Consider the following 14,028-nt stretch of genomic DNA (forward strand, 5'->3'; position numbering starts at 1 on the left):
TTTGTAATTGAAGCAAAAGGATTTAACGTCTGAAGCATTGTCTTATTGATGCTGTGCACTAGAATATAATTACAATTATTTTATTTCTGTGATATAATTGATTGTAAATGTCCCATGTCTGGGTAAAAACTAGGTTAGGAGTTAACACAAATTATGACAAATGATTACGTGAATTTGAAGCACAACCTGCTGTTAAGATCCATTGGGCCATTAAGACTCATATTATATTAATTAATAAAAACAAAACAATATTAACTACGTTTTATTTACAAGTTACGACTAGCTGGTTTTATATATTATATAGATAAGATGACAATTGGCGAGCTCCAATTGAACAACATACTTGAACCGAACAACATCAATTATTTACAGAAAACTTTTCGATGCATTTCAATTCTCGAAACTTCTAGAACGTTCGAAATACATCCAAATAAGATTCGCACAACATTTCTCGAGTTAAAATGTTCCCGAAGCACAAAGGAGGTTGCAAACAAGAAACCATAAAACCGGTGGAGTTCTTGAAGTTTTCACTTCGAACTATAAACTTGAAATCAATATGACTGTGAAAACCGAGAGGTATTCATGTGCTTGCTTTTAAGTGTTGTGCTATACCTATATTTATTTTTTGTTACTTGCGTCGTCCATATAAGTAGCAACTAGATGTCATCGTGTTCTAAACATTTGAAGTGAAGTAAAAAAAGCCTATAGGTAAATCTAAAAATAAAGTCACTTGAGATGTAGGCTGCGGTCTTATTAGAAAACATTGCTTGAATGTGAGTTAGGATAAATATTGGAAAAATCACTCACGGGCACTAAAATTTAATTCGAAAATGAGGCTTACCAATTTAGCTTTAAACCTAATTTCCCAAAAGTACAACTTTAACACTTAAGCTTTTCTTCCTTTCATTGAAATATTGGCGATCTGTTCATCCAATGGATTGGGCAGGTTTGAACCCGCTATCTTTTAGCTGACTGAGCTGAGGTTTATTTTTGTGAGGAATAGTCATATTTTGATCGAAATAGGATCGAAAATGAATAACGGTACGAACCTTTATAAGTTAGTAGATTTACTTTATCTTCGAATACGATATAAATAATAGACACAATTTTAACAAGATTAACTTGATAAATGTGGTCTGAAACTTCGAAGAATCCACGAAACTAAATTGTTTTTATTGTTTTTATTTTAGAAACACTTAGTAGCAAATACATCAATTGATAAGTCAGGCACTTTTCCCATAATACACACACACACACACACAGATTATCTCTATCATACACACACACTGACATCACTATACGTTTATACTATTGGCTTACTGACCCTTCAAAGTATTAATATTTGACGGTAGAACAAGTAATGGTTATTATACCCACCCTGAACAGAGTCTAGCTTCAATTTATGTACCTAATCTTTTCAAGGAACGGAACGGGACGTAGAAATGACGTAGGAGTCTTCACTTCAGACTAATATTAAAAATGTGAAAGTAACGGTCTGTTTGTTCCCCCCCCCCCACATCATGATTACGTCACAGAACATATTATCTCAACATATTTAACAAAGAACTTTCCTAGGATAAAGATAACGACAAAGGATACATTATAGATATAAAAATATATAAATTAAAGGATCACCAGTGACATATATTAATAATTTCTTGCGGATGGTTTACGGCATATTCTGAATGGGTGGAAGCTTTAAATTTAATAAAACTACCACTCAACAGTGCTTGTATAAAGTTAGTTGAACTAATTTTAAATATAGAATACATTCATAAAAAATTTCGTTGGCAATAATATACCAGATTGGACAAAATAAAGAAAAATAAGATATATATCAGGAAGTTTGTTACGTCGACTATGTATTGTATATATGTGTTAAAGTTTTTAAAATAATACATATAAACAAAGGAACTCAACGTACGTGTGATTAAATAAACAGAAAAGAAGGTAGGAATGGTAAAATGATCACAAAAGCCGCTAACGAGTGAACCCGGAGGCAATCCTGACTCTCACTTTGCAAATGAACTGCGATGTTCCCCTACCACGAACCAACGCAATATAATATACTGAAATCTTTTCCGAAACGTTTCTGTACCTTCTGATGTATATAGATAGTTTAATATACATTATTTTTGTAGTTTTGTCAGTAAGTAATTATAATAAAAAAACATCTCCTCATTTATTCGTATAGAAGAAATTTAAATACATTGTAGATATCCGTCTGTAAATGAAAGTAATCTTCAAATAAAAACTAAATTATGAAAATAATTTTGTGGTTTCAGATATTTCATACTTGGTGGTAGGGATTGGTGCAAGCCCGTCTGGGTAGGTACCACCCACTCATCAGATATTCTACCGCCAAAATACAGTACTCAGTATTGTTTTGTTCCGGTTTGAAGGGTCGAATGAGCCAGTGTACCTACAGGCACAAGGGACATAACTTCTTAGTTCTCAAGGCCAACCTTGATAAAGTAAAATAACCAATTATTGGCGAAGTAAGGGAAGGTTAATATTCTTCTAATAGCGCCAATGACTATGGGCGGTGGTGACCACTTAACATCAAATGCGAAAGTAACTCTGTCGGCCAAACAGCTGAACCGAATTTGATGAAATTCAGTATGAAACGAGCTTGAACTCCAATGAATGACATCAGCTTTTAAACTAGTAGATAGCGACGGAATTCTAAAACGCGAGCGATGACGTGGGCGACGACTAATTTTGATATATGACATAAAATACAAGGTGTTTATATTTCATGGTAGGGGTCACAAGTTCGTGTTCATTTCTTTTTCTGTTACTAATTAGTGAACCTCTTCCTACAACTACTGCTTTTAATTTTTATTAAGGGACTGTTTGATCAAAGTCAAAATTAAAAAAAAAAATGTTATGAAAATATTTTTTCTCGAAAATATAGTCTTCAACTTCAGCATAAAACCTAATTAGTGGTAGGGCTGTGTGCAAGCCCGTCTGAGTATGTACGGGGGTTGTTATGGATGATGGGGGATGTTATTTCAGATCTGGAAACGTATACGCTTGAATAATACTTTACCGGTTTCAAATACGGTAACGGATGTGAAATTATATCGGATTATCCAATTGTTTCGGATAGTTTCGAATTTTCGGTTTGTTTACGAATATTAGATTATTTAAATATTGTAACAGAGAATATTACAAGGTAACGATTGAAACAAATTGCCTAAAAACCAATTTTAGATATCTCTAAGTATATTTCGACGACTTGCGTGGTCGAGTAGTGTGTACAAAGGTTTTCATGGGTACGCCACTCCAGGTTCGATTCTCGACCGGAGTTGATTAAGAAAAAGTTCATTAATTTTCTATATTGTCTTGGGTCTGGGGTGTTTGTGTTACCGTCATTACTTCTGATTTTCCATAGCTCATTGGGATCAGAGTAATGTATGTGATGTTGTCCAATATTTATTAAGTATGTATTTGTATATCCGTCAGTTTCGGTTACGTTTGCGGAGCACCATAACATCCCTGGTATGTATGGTATGTTTTATTTTAAACTAAACATATCGTAATACTTTGAGGAACTAGAAGCTTGACGAAATGTGTTATGCATTTTCAGTTTGAATATATATGTCTAACAATCTAACAGTTTGCGAAATTGACCCTGAACCTCTGGTCTTGGCCTCAGCCTGTTTTTCTTGCTTCCAATAAAAGCGTTACGCTTAACTGGAGAGATTTTAAAGATCACATCGCATCAACTCACACTCTGAGGGAGGCGTTTTACCCTTGCTAGGAAAAGGTCGAGCGACGGTGAATTTAATTTTAGTGAATTCAATTCAAGATGTCACAGGGTGACAAGAAAACTACGTGATGGACTTGCTCGCTAAGCCGCCAATTAAGTGTCAAGCCGCTCGAAATAGACAACTTCACACTTTATCTTATTTTACAAGGTTTATTTTATTACAAATTTGGATTGTGAATGTTTAAGCTTGTGAGTGGTGATGAAATAAGAAGAAATTACATTTATCATAATAATAATAGGTAGATTATTTTATTTTAATTAATTATTTTCAAGCAATTAAAAGCTATTTTTAAATATGCGGAAAAAGTAGAACTTCTCACGCGTGAAAATATATAATAAATAATAAGTAGACACACCTTTTTTTATCCAAAGATTATACTCACAATAATTATTTATACTCTGAGCGACCTGAAGCTACTTTAGCTTGGCTGTATCCGAGGTGTGGCATTATTCTGTAAATTCGTTAATTTTCTTATACGCTTTGACACACAAACCTTATTTAACAGTTTTTTAAACTATACTACAAACATTTTAAAACGCTGTCATAAAAGATGGAAATTAAATTTCATAAGTCGACGTTCATTCTCACAAAGTTTTAATATTCTTAAATGATTTTTAATGTCGTTATGATTTTCTAATAATTCCTTTTTAAAGTTATATATTTTATATTTAACGAAGAGCTCCAAATCAAATTTAACAATACTGATATTCACTTGTTTATTATAAACAATGAACATTAATCTAAAGGAATCGACTAAAATGTCCATTTTTTTTTTTTGAGAAATTAAATACAAACGGCAATTTCTATGCCTAATTTAATAGAAAATATTTGGACTATAAATAACCATTTTTAATTATCCTTTTAGACATTGTATAAAAAAAAATTAAATTAATTGTCACAGATACCCTTGTATAGCCAAGTCACCAAGTGCCTGAATAAGGGATCGTAAATGTAAGCGTGATTTATTTCAAACGGTAAGGAGTACAGGATAAATCAGACGCTCGACCTTTACTCCATTTAAGTAGGTACTATAGATTTTTTCACTGACGAAGGCGCGCCCCTCCATGTTTAATGCATAAATTTTTACTTTATTCTAGTCGTCTTACAAAGCATATTTTAATGTGGTGGGGCGCGCCTTCGTGAGTGAATACATTTTTTTTGCATGCCTTACATGTATAAGGTACCTATAGTTTAACTGAATTGCTTTTTTGACTACTAATTTTTCAATACTAATAAAAAAAAAAAGCAAATGTCAAAAGCAATTTAAATAAATGATCTCAAAATAAAGAAATGATAACTAATATTTGTCGTTATTATTATTCATGCTATATTTACCTATTTGAAAATATTTTCTAGTATTCATAAAATATTAATGAGCGTATAACACAGACCGACTTTGCCCATGTGTGACTCCTCACAGGTAAGATATCTTTAAGTGTCTATCCTGTTAACGAATTTCATGATAATCGGCGATGAGACAAGACGTAAAACCGTAACAAACAAACTTGCTTTCACATTATAAGTTAGGATTTAACATGAAAACGTTTCAATCAAACGTCACAGAAAAATTGTATTCAAATTCGACCTTGAGGTATTTCGCTATAATAATTAGACCTAAAAAAGTTCTTTCAAAACAATTAAATTATTTAAATCAATCACTCAAACCAAAATACTCTTTATTGTACACCAATAAAAATACATTCAAGAAAGATGCACAAGAGGCGGTATTATCGCTAAAACAGCGATCTTTTACAGGCAACTCTTTCTTAAACTAATGCTCTTAAATAAATAAATAAATGCTAATATATATTATTAAATTAGATAAATAATAGGTATTATTATTATATCTACGCTTTATGATATAACGCATAATAAAAAATAATATTTAGTTAAATTAAAAAAGGGGGACGAATATTATTTTATCATTTCTATTTACTTGATTAAACATTCCTCTGTTATATATAAAAATATCTTTACCGAGGTCCTAAAGAAATATTTTCCAAGTTAACAAAGCCAAGTATTGACTTTGTACAATCAAAGAATACATTCGCCTTCCATAAAGTTATTATTGAGAAACCTTTTATACTGTACATTCTATGGCCCACGAGTCGGGAGTTTTGAATTAAATAATTACGAAAACACTTTTCCTGGAATGCTTTCAGAACTATTTCTCGCATCGTTATAAAATCAACTAACGTACACACCATCCATCTTTCTCAGTAACGTCCAGTGTAGAAGATTTCATATCACGTATTTTAAAAATAAAAGATAGAATTATTAACATGAAGTCCTTAATTATATAATATACAAAGTAAAATTAAAAATACTTAATGTAAAAATCATAACTGCGTGGAATGATAGCAAGAATGCTAGCAACATTTCCCCGTTGAATCGTAATTCCGATCTTCCGGGCAAAAAATTAACCAGCCCCCCTGTCACCAGTAGAGGTAATAAGGCGAGGTGTTATACTTTTAACAAAGGTTTATACACTATTACTCCAAGTAATCCAATGTTCATTATTTAACTAAACCGTAATGAACATTGATGACGTACATTTTTTTTTTACTTTTACGAAAATCGAGCAATTATGTTTTTAATCGACTTCAAAAAAGCAGTCCTCTTTTGGTAGATTCCTCTCACGACAAACAATGTATGTTATTGTCTGATTAATACAAAAAAGGACAAACGACCTACCAGATGGTGACCAGTCGCCGTGGCCCATTTGCATAACGTTGTCAATAATACCCTCATATATTTTCATCCAAACTAAATACAATTTAAATATTTACAAATAAAATGTAAAAAAATGTACACTTAGCATTTTTAACTAACAGTCGATAATCCACAATAGATTCAGAAATATCTAGAACTAAAAAACGTGAAAGGAACTCGGTTGGATTATAAGTTTTCTGACAATTATTTTTGTTTACTTACAAAACAATTATTAACTTTATATTTTTTATTTAAAACGTTATCAAGACGACTGTTTCATTTCTAAGATAGTTTATCATGAAATTATTTTAAATCTATAAAAAATGTAGTACTAATAAAGCGCCGGGAACACTAAATTGTAGCACCAAAAGCAAATACAAAACCAAAAGCGAATGTTAATTCCTGGTAGTTTAATAGGTACTTAATTTTTTTTAAGATGTTGATAATTGATAAAATCTAAGTGACTTTTGACCTATTAACAAAAAGACGCGTCATATGCTCCGTAGGCTCCATTTGCCATTCGTTTTATAATCTGTGGCGGTAATATTGCGCTCCTGAGTGATTTTGATCATTGCTATTTTCAAGGGTGTAACTGGCATAATATATTATCATATATACAAGTAGTATTATCATATACATGTGTTTGTGCGCAAACACAACTTTCTATGTGTACTCTCTATTCCCTGAACCTCGAATCCAATGAGTCAGCAAATCTGATATGAGCGGATAAAGTTCAGGAACATATTCTCTGGAGGTGACCACTCACCAGCGCTCATGCGTGACCTCAAAATACCGATACATTTTGATATTCTCAATTTAGTATAATTTACTGAATTTGCTTGTTTACTGCTATACATGAATTAGTTTTTAGTAGAAACTTGATTGGTTTGTGCACGGGTTAATTTTTATATAGTGTACGTGTTGTTTACTGTATGTTTCCCAAATAAAAAAATAATAAATCAAAAATTAAAATAATAACATTATAATCATGGATACTAGTAATTTATTAAAATGATTCGTTGTTATAATTATACAGAAGTAATTATCGCAACGGTAAGCTTAACCGAGCTGTGTTTAATTTATAATTAGGTTAACGTAGCATGTACGGACACGAACAACGTGATACTGGGACCGCGGATTGCATCAATAAATATTTAATATGAATATTTAACAAGTATTTGTGTAAAAACTAAAATACAGGGAAACAATTTTGAATACATACAACAGCGATGTTAAAGTGATATGGATGATAGGTATTTGAATGATGTTTTTCAAATATGGCGTAAGTTGTTCAAAGAGAATGGCCCACCCATTCTGTTAATACTTACCACAAGATCGTATGGATATGCTTCGTATGAAATGTTCTACGCTACAAAAAAGAGTTCATTGGGCTATTACTAATTTACTATTATACCATATGTTAGTAGTAATTAAGTATGTAATTACGTATTACACGGACGAGGAACATTTTAGATGCTGTGGTAAGCGACACGTTGACATGAATAACTGGCTAGTTTCTTTTTTTGTTATAACATAGGGAGGCGTATGAACAAATGGACCACCTGATGGTAATGGTTATTGATATTGGCACCGTAAATAATTTTAACCATTCCTCACGTCAATGTCACAGATTAAGACGTTATGTCTCTAGTACAGAATCAAGAAAAGAGCGTACTCCTTCCTTAAAGGCCGGCAACGCACCTGCTAGCTTACCGGTGTTACAGATTACCATGGGCGGTGGTTGTCACTTTTCATCAGTTATGCCTCCTCCTTTAGTTGGAACAAAACAATAATAAATATTGCTGTTTGGTAGTAGAATATATGAGGATTCCTATCCAGACGGGTTTGACAAAGCCCTAGCACCAAGTAAGCGAAGGGTTAAATGAGCGAAGGTATCCTACTCGGTGAGGACATTAAAGCCTGTAAACATTCCACATTCGTGCCTCATAAGGCCTCATCACTTTTTGAAGAGAAGGCTATAAGTCATACCTCCAATGTAGCTTGGTTGATACGTATGTGGCAGATTGTCATCCGACAAATGCAGATTTCCTCTTGGTGTTTTCCTTTACCGATGAGTATATGAACATGGTGCTTGGCAACAATTTTCAATTTTTTTAAGATGAGGTTAACTCTCGTGTTTTAACCAGCTTTTGTGTTAAATATTATTTCACGTTTCTTCAAAAGTCATTCAGAAAATATTAATACTGGTTAAGAGTGGCTACTATGGTTGAATTCCTCAGAACAAAAAAAAAACAGTTTCTTCTGGCCCGATCTGGGAATTAACCTAGGTCTATAAGCTAACCAAAGAACCAACGAAACGATCAAATAGATTGGTAGTTGTATGTATTTACGTAACACGATACAAAATAAAGGAAAAATTCGTCGTGATTTATGATCTGATTTATGATATGAGAATCTACAGAGAATCCCTTGACAGACCAACTCGATAACTTTTTTAGTGTTCCATAAAAATAATTATATCGTAAATAAATAAATTTCTAAATAAGATATTTTTCTAGAACACCTACGGATTTGCTCAGTTGGTAAATTAGATACTCCTTTTACTTGGAGTTTGGCTTTGTACAAGCCTGTTTGGCTGAATACCACCTACTCATCAGATATTCTACCGCAACACAGTAATTATTAAATTTTTGTGTCTGGTTTGGATGGTGAGTGTGACACAAGGAACATAACAACTTAGTTCCCAAGGTTCGTGGCGCATTAGCGATGTAAGGAATGATTTATATTTCTTACAGCATTAAAGTCTATGGCTAGTGGTGACCACTAACAATCAGGTGGTCAATTATTCTATAAAAAAAGTGAATCAGTAATTTTGATACGACGATATAACGATTGTTCTTTGTCATGGTTTTGAACGGAGACCGGACCGAGCCCAAACTGTTATTCCTAGCACACATCTCATACAGCCAGTACTATTTCTTTTTTATAAAAATATCAGTGTTTGTTTTTTCGAAAAGGCATGGCAAGTAAATATTACCTATAATAGTTTTTTATTTATGTTTGTATGGACTGGGAGTTTTTAATGAGAATTTTCTACTTTTTTTAAAATAATTTCCTTTATATCCAATATGCCTTACAAATGTTTTAAAACTTTTCTAAAATATTTACTTAAAACTACAAAAAATCACGTGACACTCAGTCTACACACACACTGTTGTTTTTTTTATTACGAGAAACCGTAATGTAAAAGTTTAAACACATTATGTTCGAAGTTTAAAAATTCCATAATAAATTTCATCATTTTATCAGACTTATAAGCCAAAAACACTTTTTAATAAACAATAATAACGTTATTATTTTCTTGGAAACTAACACAAAAACCTTTAACACATACAGCATTTTTGGCGATATTTTTAAAACGAAATTGGTTTCAACTTCGACATTTTAAGATGATGACAAATATGAGGTAGTCTGTAGAAAATGCCCTGAGGCTAATTGTTTCATGAATGAAACATACTTTTAAGCCTGATCAAAAACAGTGGGGAGTCGTTCTGCTGCAAAGATTAAATATTTTTAGATGTGTCACAAATTTAAAACTAAACGTGTTAATGTCATGATAGTTTAGCGCTCTATTTACTATTATCAGCTATTTCATATTAGTATCGGAATAAATATTTAAATTAACCTTATCAATAAGTATTACATACAAGTACCAAATATAAGTATGTAACTCAGGTAATAAGTTTCCTTATTGTCTTCCTTACTAATACAATATATTAATTTAAAAGTGATTTATGTATTCAAATAAAATATCATTCTACGAAAATGTATTGTAGGAAAAATTTGAATGCTTTAAAAAGAACGATACGACAATTGTACTATACCAGGAAAAGGATGTTCTTAGTTACTATATCAAAAGACCGTGGTGTGTCTGCACTTGGCCTATATTACTTAATCTGTGTGTAGTTCGCAGCCCGCGTGCCTGGGCGGGCGTAGAGGCGAGGGGGGACTCATGATTGGCCCGGTCCACCTCGGCCAGAGCCTTCAGTCTGCCTCCGACCGCTATTGGGAGAGAACGCTCGCCGTTTCGGCGTTGCCCTAACCGCGTGAACCGATAACGAAAATTCTTAAATAAAATCGCGTGTGAATTCAAATTGCCTGCTTGTGTTTTGTTTTGACATACCTGTGACGATACAGCACAACCTCGGCTTGTTATTGTTAGCGCCGCGTCAATACCGCACCGTGTAATGCGATCTGTTCGAGGGGTTACATAGAATTTTCAGCAAAAGTAAGTAGTTTCATTTATTTTGCTCTTAGTGTGTCATTTTGTTATGTAATTGCCGTCACAATTTCAGCTGGTGACCATTGATAGGTCACGCCGAGTGGTTATAAAAAGAGAAGTGTTGTTTATAAAAATAAATGTTAGCCATGTCAAGTTAAGAACACTTCGCTAAACGAAACATTTCATAAAGTGTTGCACAATTCTATTTAAAAGAATACTTTGTATAAGTAACAAAATTAAAGTACTAAAAATGATAAACAAAGTATGAGAGGCAGTCGTCAAAATATTACGTGTTTAACGCCGGTATGATATTCGTATTATGACAAGGAAAAACATCAAATATTTAATTGATTCGATGCAAATATCAACATTGAAATCATGTTAGATCTTTCTCTTTAATTGATCTTTAGAATACTTGTATTATTCGACGTAATTTACTCGTTAGTGCATATATTATCGTATTATGTCACAACAGCTAAATAATTACACAGAGTGCATTAACCGCTGTTCAGGTAATTCAATTAAATAAATGACATTGATTATTATTATTAAAAGTGTGACGTATATTGGCTTCTTGAATTAGCTATTTATCTTTGGTTATTTTTTTTAAAACAACATTCGAAATTCAAAGTGTTTTTTGATTGGAAAATATATTGTTTTTAAATTAGTTTATAGGCAAATCTAGATACAAGATTTTTTTTTAATAATTAAAGATTTAATATATTCTATAAATCTTGTTTTTTTTATTCGGTAATCAAAAAATATGGTCTAAATAATATCTCATACCTAAATCTGACAGTTTGTAATCAAATAAACCCAAATATCCTAAAACCGACATTGAATTTCGAATGCAACCTATTTAAAAAAAATAACCAAAGAGTTCCTATTTCACTATTATTTTATGTTTAAAGTATCTGGCTTAGCTGAGTGATTTGTTATCATTAGTAAACAAATAGAGAACTACAAGTGGAGTACTTGATATATATATTATTATAGAGCTCAGTAAAATATAATATTATTTTTATTAAATTGCACAGCTGTAGCCATAGATACACGAAGACTATATGATTTTGAATTTTAAAATCGAAGGTTGGAATTTTCTGTCATTATTTTTTTTTAAAGTTATTCGTCGTTTAGTCGTCCGATGCTAGGCATAGAAAGTAGCTAAATTTCATCAACTTCATTGCAGTGGTTTGGTATGAAAGACCAACAGACAGAGTGCCATACAGACAGAGTATACTTTTGTATATATAATATTAGTATAGATTACGTTGCAATTATAGACTAAATGTCTCCATTCCTTTTAGAGTCGAAGATTTGGAGATTATTCCACCACGCATTACAAACATAATTAACCTTTTTTCAGTGGTGTTTGGGTTCGTGACGTATTCAACCACTGGGCCGTCTATTATAATAATTTTATAGAAGCACTTATGCGTCCGATTTATATTAATGTTAAATGCGTGTAAAAATGTTTCAGTTTCCTTCAAAGGTTTTCAGCATATTTTGTTATTACGAGTTTGGTCTCAAGTTTTAAGTATCGGAAAAATTATTAATTGGATACTTTTTAAATTTTTTCGAACAGTATATTTTAATTAAATTAGTGTTTATGTAAGAATAGAAGTTTACTACTTTTATATTAAGAAGAATTGGGAATGATTCGCAAAATTTCATCTCTCTTGGCACTACTCGAAGTTATTAAAAAATGCCCAATTTTAATACAGTACAAATGTTATTTATTGTAAACCGAAGTAATTTAATCATGAGAGGCATGAAATATATACTAAAGGCGGCCTTATCACTGAGATTACAATGCCTTCCAGGCCTAAAGGGATAGAAAAGAAAAATGCCTATCTGTATGTAACTTAAAATAAAAACATATAATTTATGTAAACGATATTCGTTCATACAAGATACCATAAAGATGAAAACCAGCGAGATACCTTTGAGGATTATAACACATTATCCGTCCTGACTTCGCACGGGTATTATAAGGGTGTGCATAAAACGTTTATATGATAAGTACACATAACTGTGGGGCTATTCTGTAACAAGAAACTCGAATCTCACCGCAGAACACGATTGAGAAATACCGGTATGTCACATTAACTGTTATAAATATAAAATTAAATATACAATATAAATAAAATAGAAATATACACGTATCTAAATTGCGTATTACTGTAAATCAGTTGTCAACATTTCACTTGTGAGAAACGAAATGAATTAAAGAACTTACAGACTCGCGCTGCTGTTATATATAATAATGTAACTGGATTACGCAGCGCACGCCAGTGAGTCCTGCTGGGAAGCAGGCATGATTTTAAGTCATCTTCAAAAATCAATGAAAAACTTAAAATCCGCTCGGTTGTTTTTAGTTTATAGCGGTTAGACAGACGCGTTGGTGGACATTTCTTTTTAATAATACATGTCTAGTAATTCCACCGCGCCTCTCAATAGGACTCATGTATTTCATACAACAGATGCATGTGACGGTTTCCCTCACCATTGAGTATAATCTTACTATATACGAGCCCATACAGGCTTGTGATAGATAAACAAACTAATAGGCACCTACAGATTTATTATTAGAAAATAATGGTCCACGGTTTATGTTTATGGTTTTTTTTTTTTTATATTTGATTGAATGAAAGGTAAATTGCGGTTTACGATTTATGACGTAGTAAAAAAAAACTACTTACTAGATCCTGTTCAAACCAATTTTGGGTAGAAGTTGGCATGGTAATGTACATCATAATTTTTTTAGTTTTATTATTCTCTTATTTTAGAAGTTACAGGGGGGGGGGGTATTTACATTTTACCACTTTGGAAGTGTCTCTCGCGCAAACTATCATTTTTGAAGACCTATCCATAGATGAGTTTCAGTTCTAAGTATGAGGAACCCCAATTTTTTTTTTGTTTTTTTATTCTATTTTTGTGTGAAAATCTTAATGCGGATCACAGAATACATCTACTTATCTTAATTAATACTTTCAACAGTATAGTTCTTATAGTTTCGGAAAAAAGTGCCTGTGACATACGGACGGACGGACGGACAGACGGACAGACAGACAGACATACATGACGAATCCATAAGGGTTCCGTTTCCTGCAATTTGTCTACGAAACCCTAAAAATCGGAAGTACTAGCTCGTCAATCACGCGTTGTACGCCATCTCGACTAGGCCGTGACGTCTATAAACGTCACAATCGGACATATTTCGATCTTTTTCGTATTATCTTAAAATGCTTCATTAATACATCGGAAGTGCCATATGCCTATTAAATATACGCTTAA

The 14,028-nt window shown here is 32.4% G+C and overlaps 1 protein-coding gene across 2 annotated transcripts in view; it reads left to right on the forward strand.

The window, feature by feature from the left end:
* Positions 1–10,506: 10,506 nt before the first annotated feature.
* Positions 10,507–14,028, forward strand: part of LOC125073096 (cGMP-specific 3',5'-cyclic phosphodiesterase-like) — a 128,807-nt gene continuing 125,285 nt past the window's right edge. For both annotated transcript variants that reach the window (XM_047683792.1, XM_047683791.1), the window contains exon 1: positions 10,507–10,737. The gene's annotated coding sequence lies outside the window, so the exon portion shown is untranslated. The remainder of the gene's footprint in view (positions 10,738–14,028) is intronic.

The sequence above is a fragment of the Vanessa atalanta genome, chromosome 23, assembly GCF_905147765.1.
Source record: "Vanessa atalanta chromosome 23, ilVanAtal1.2, whole genome shotgun sequence".
Taxonomy (NCBI): domain Eukaryota; kingdom Metazoa; phylum Arthropoda; class Insecta; order Lepidoptera; family Nymphalidae; genus Vanessa; species Vanessa atalanta.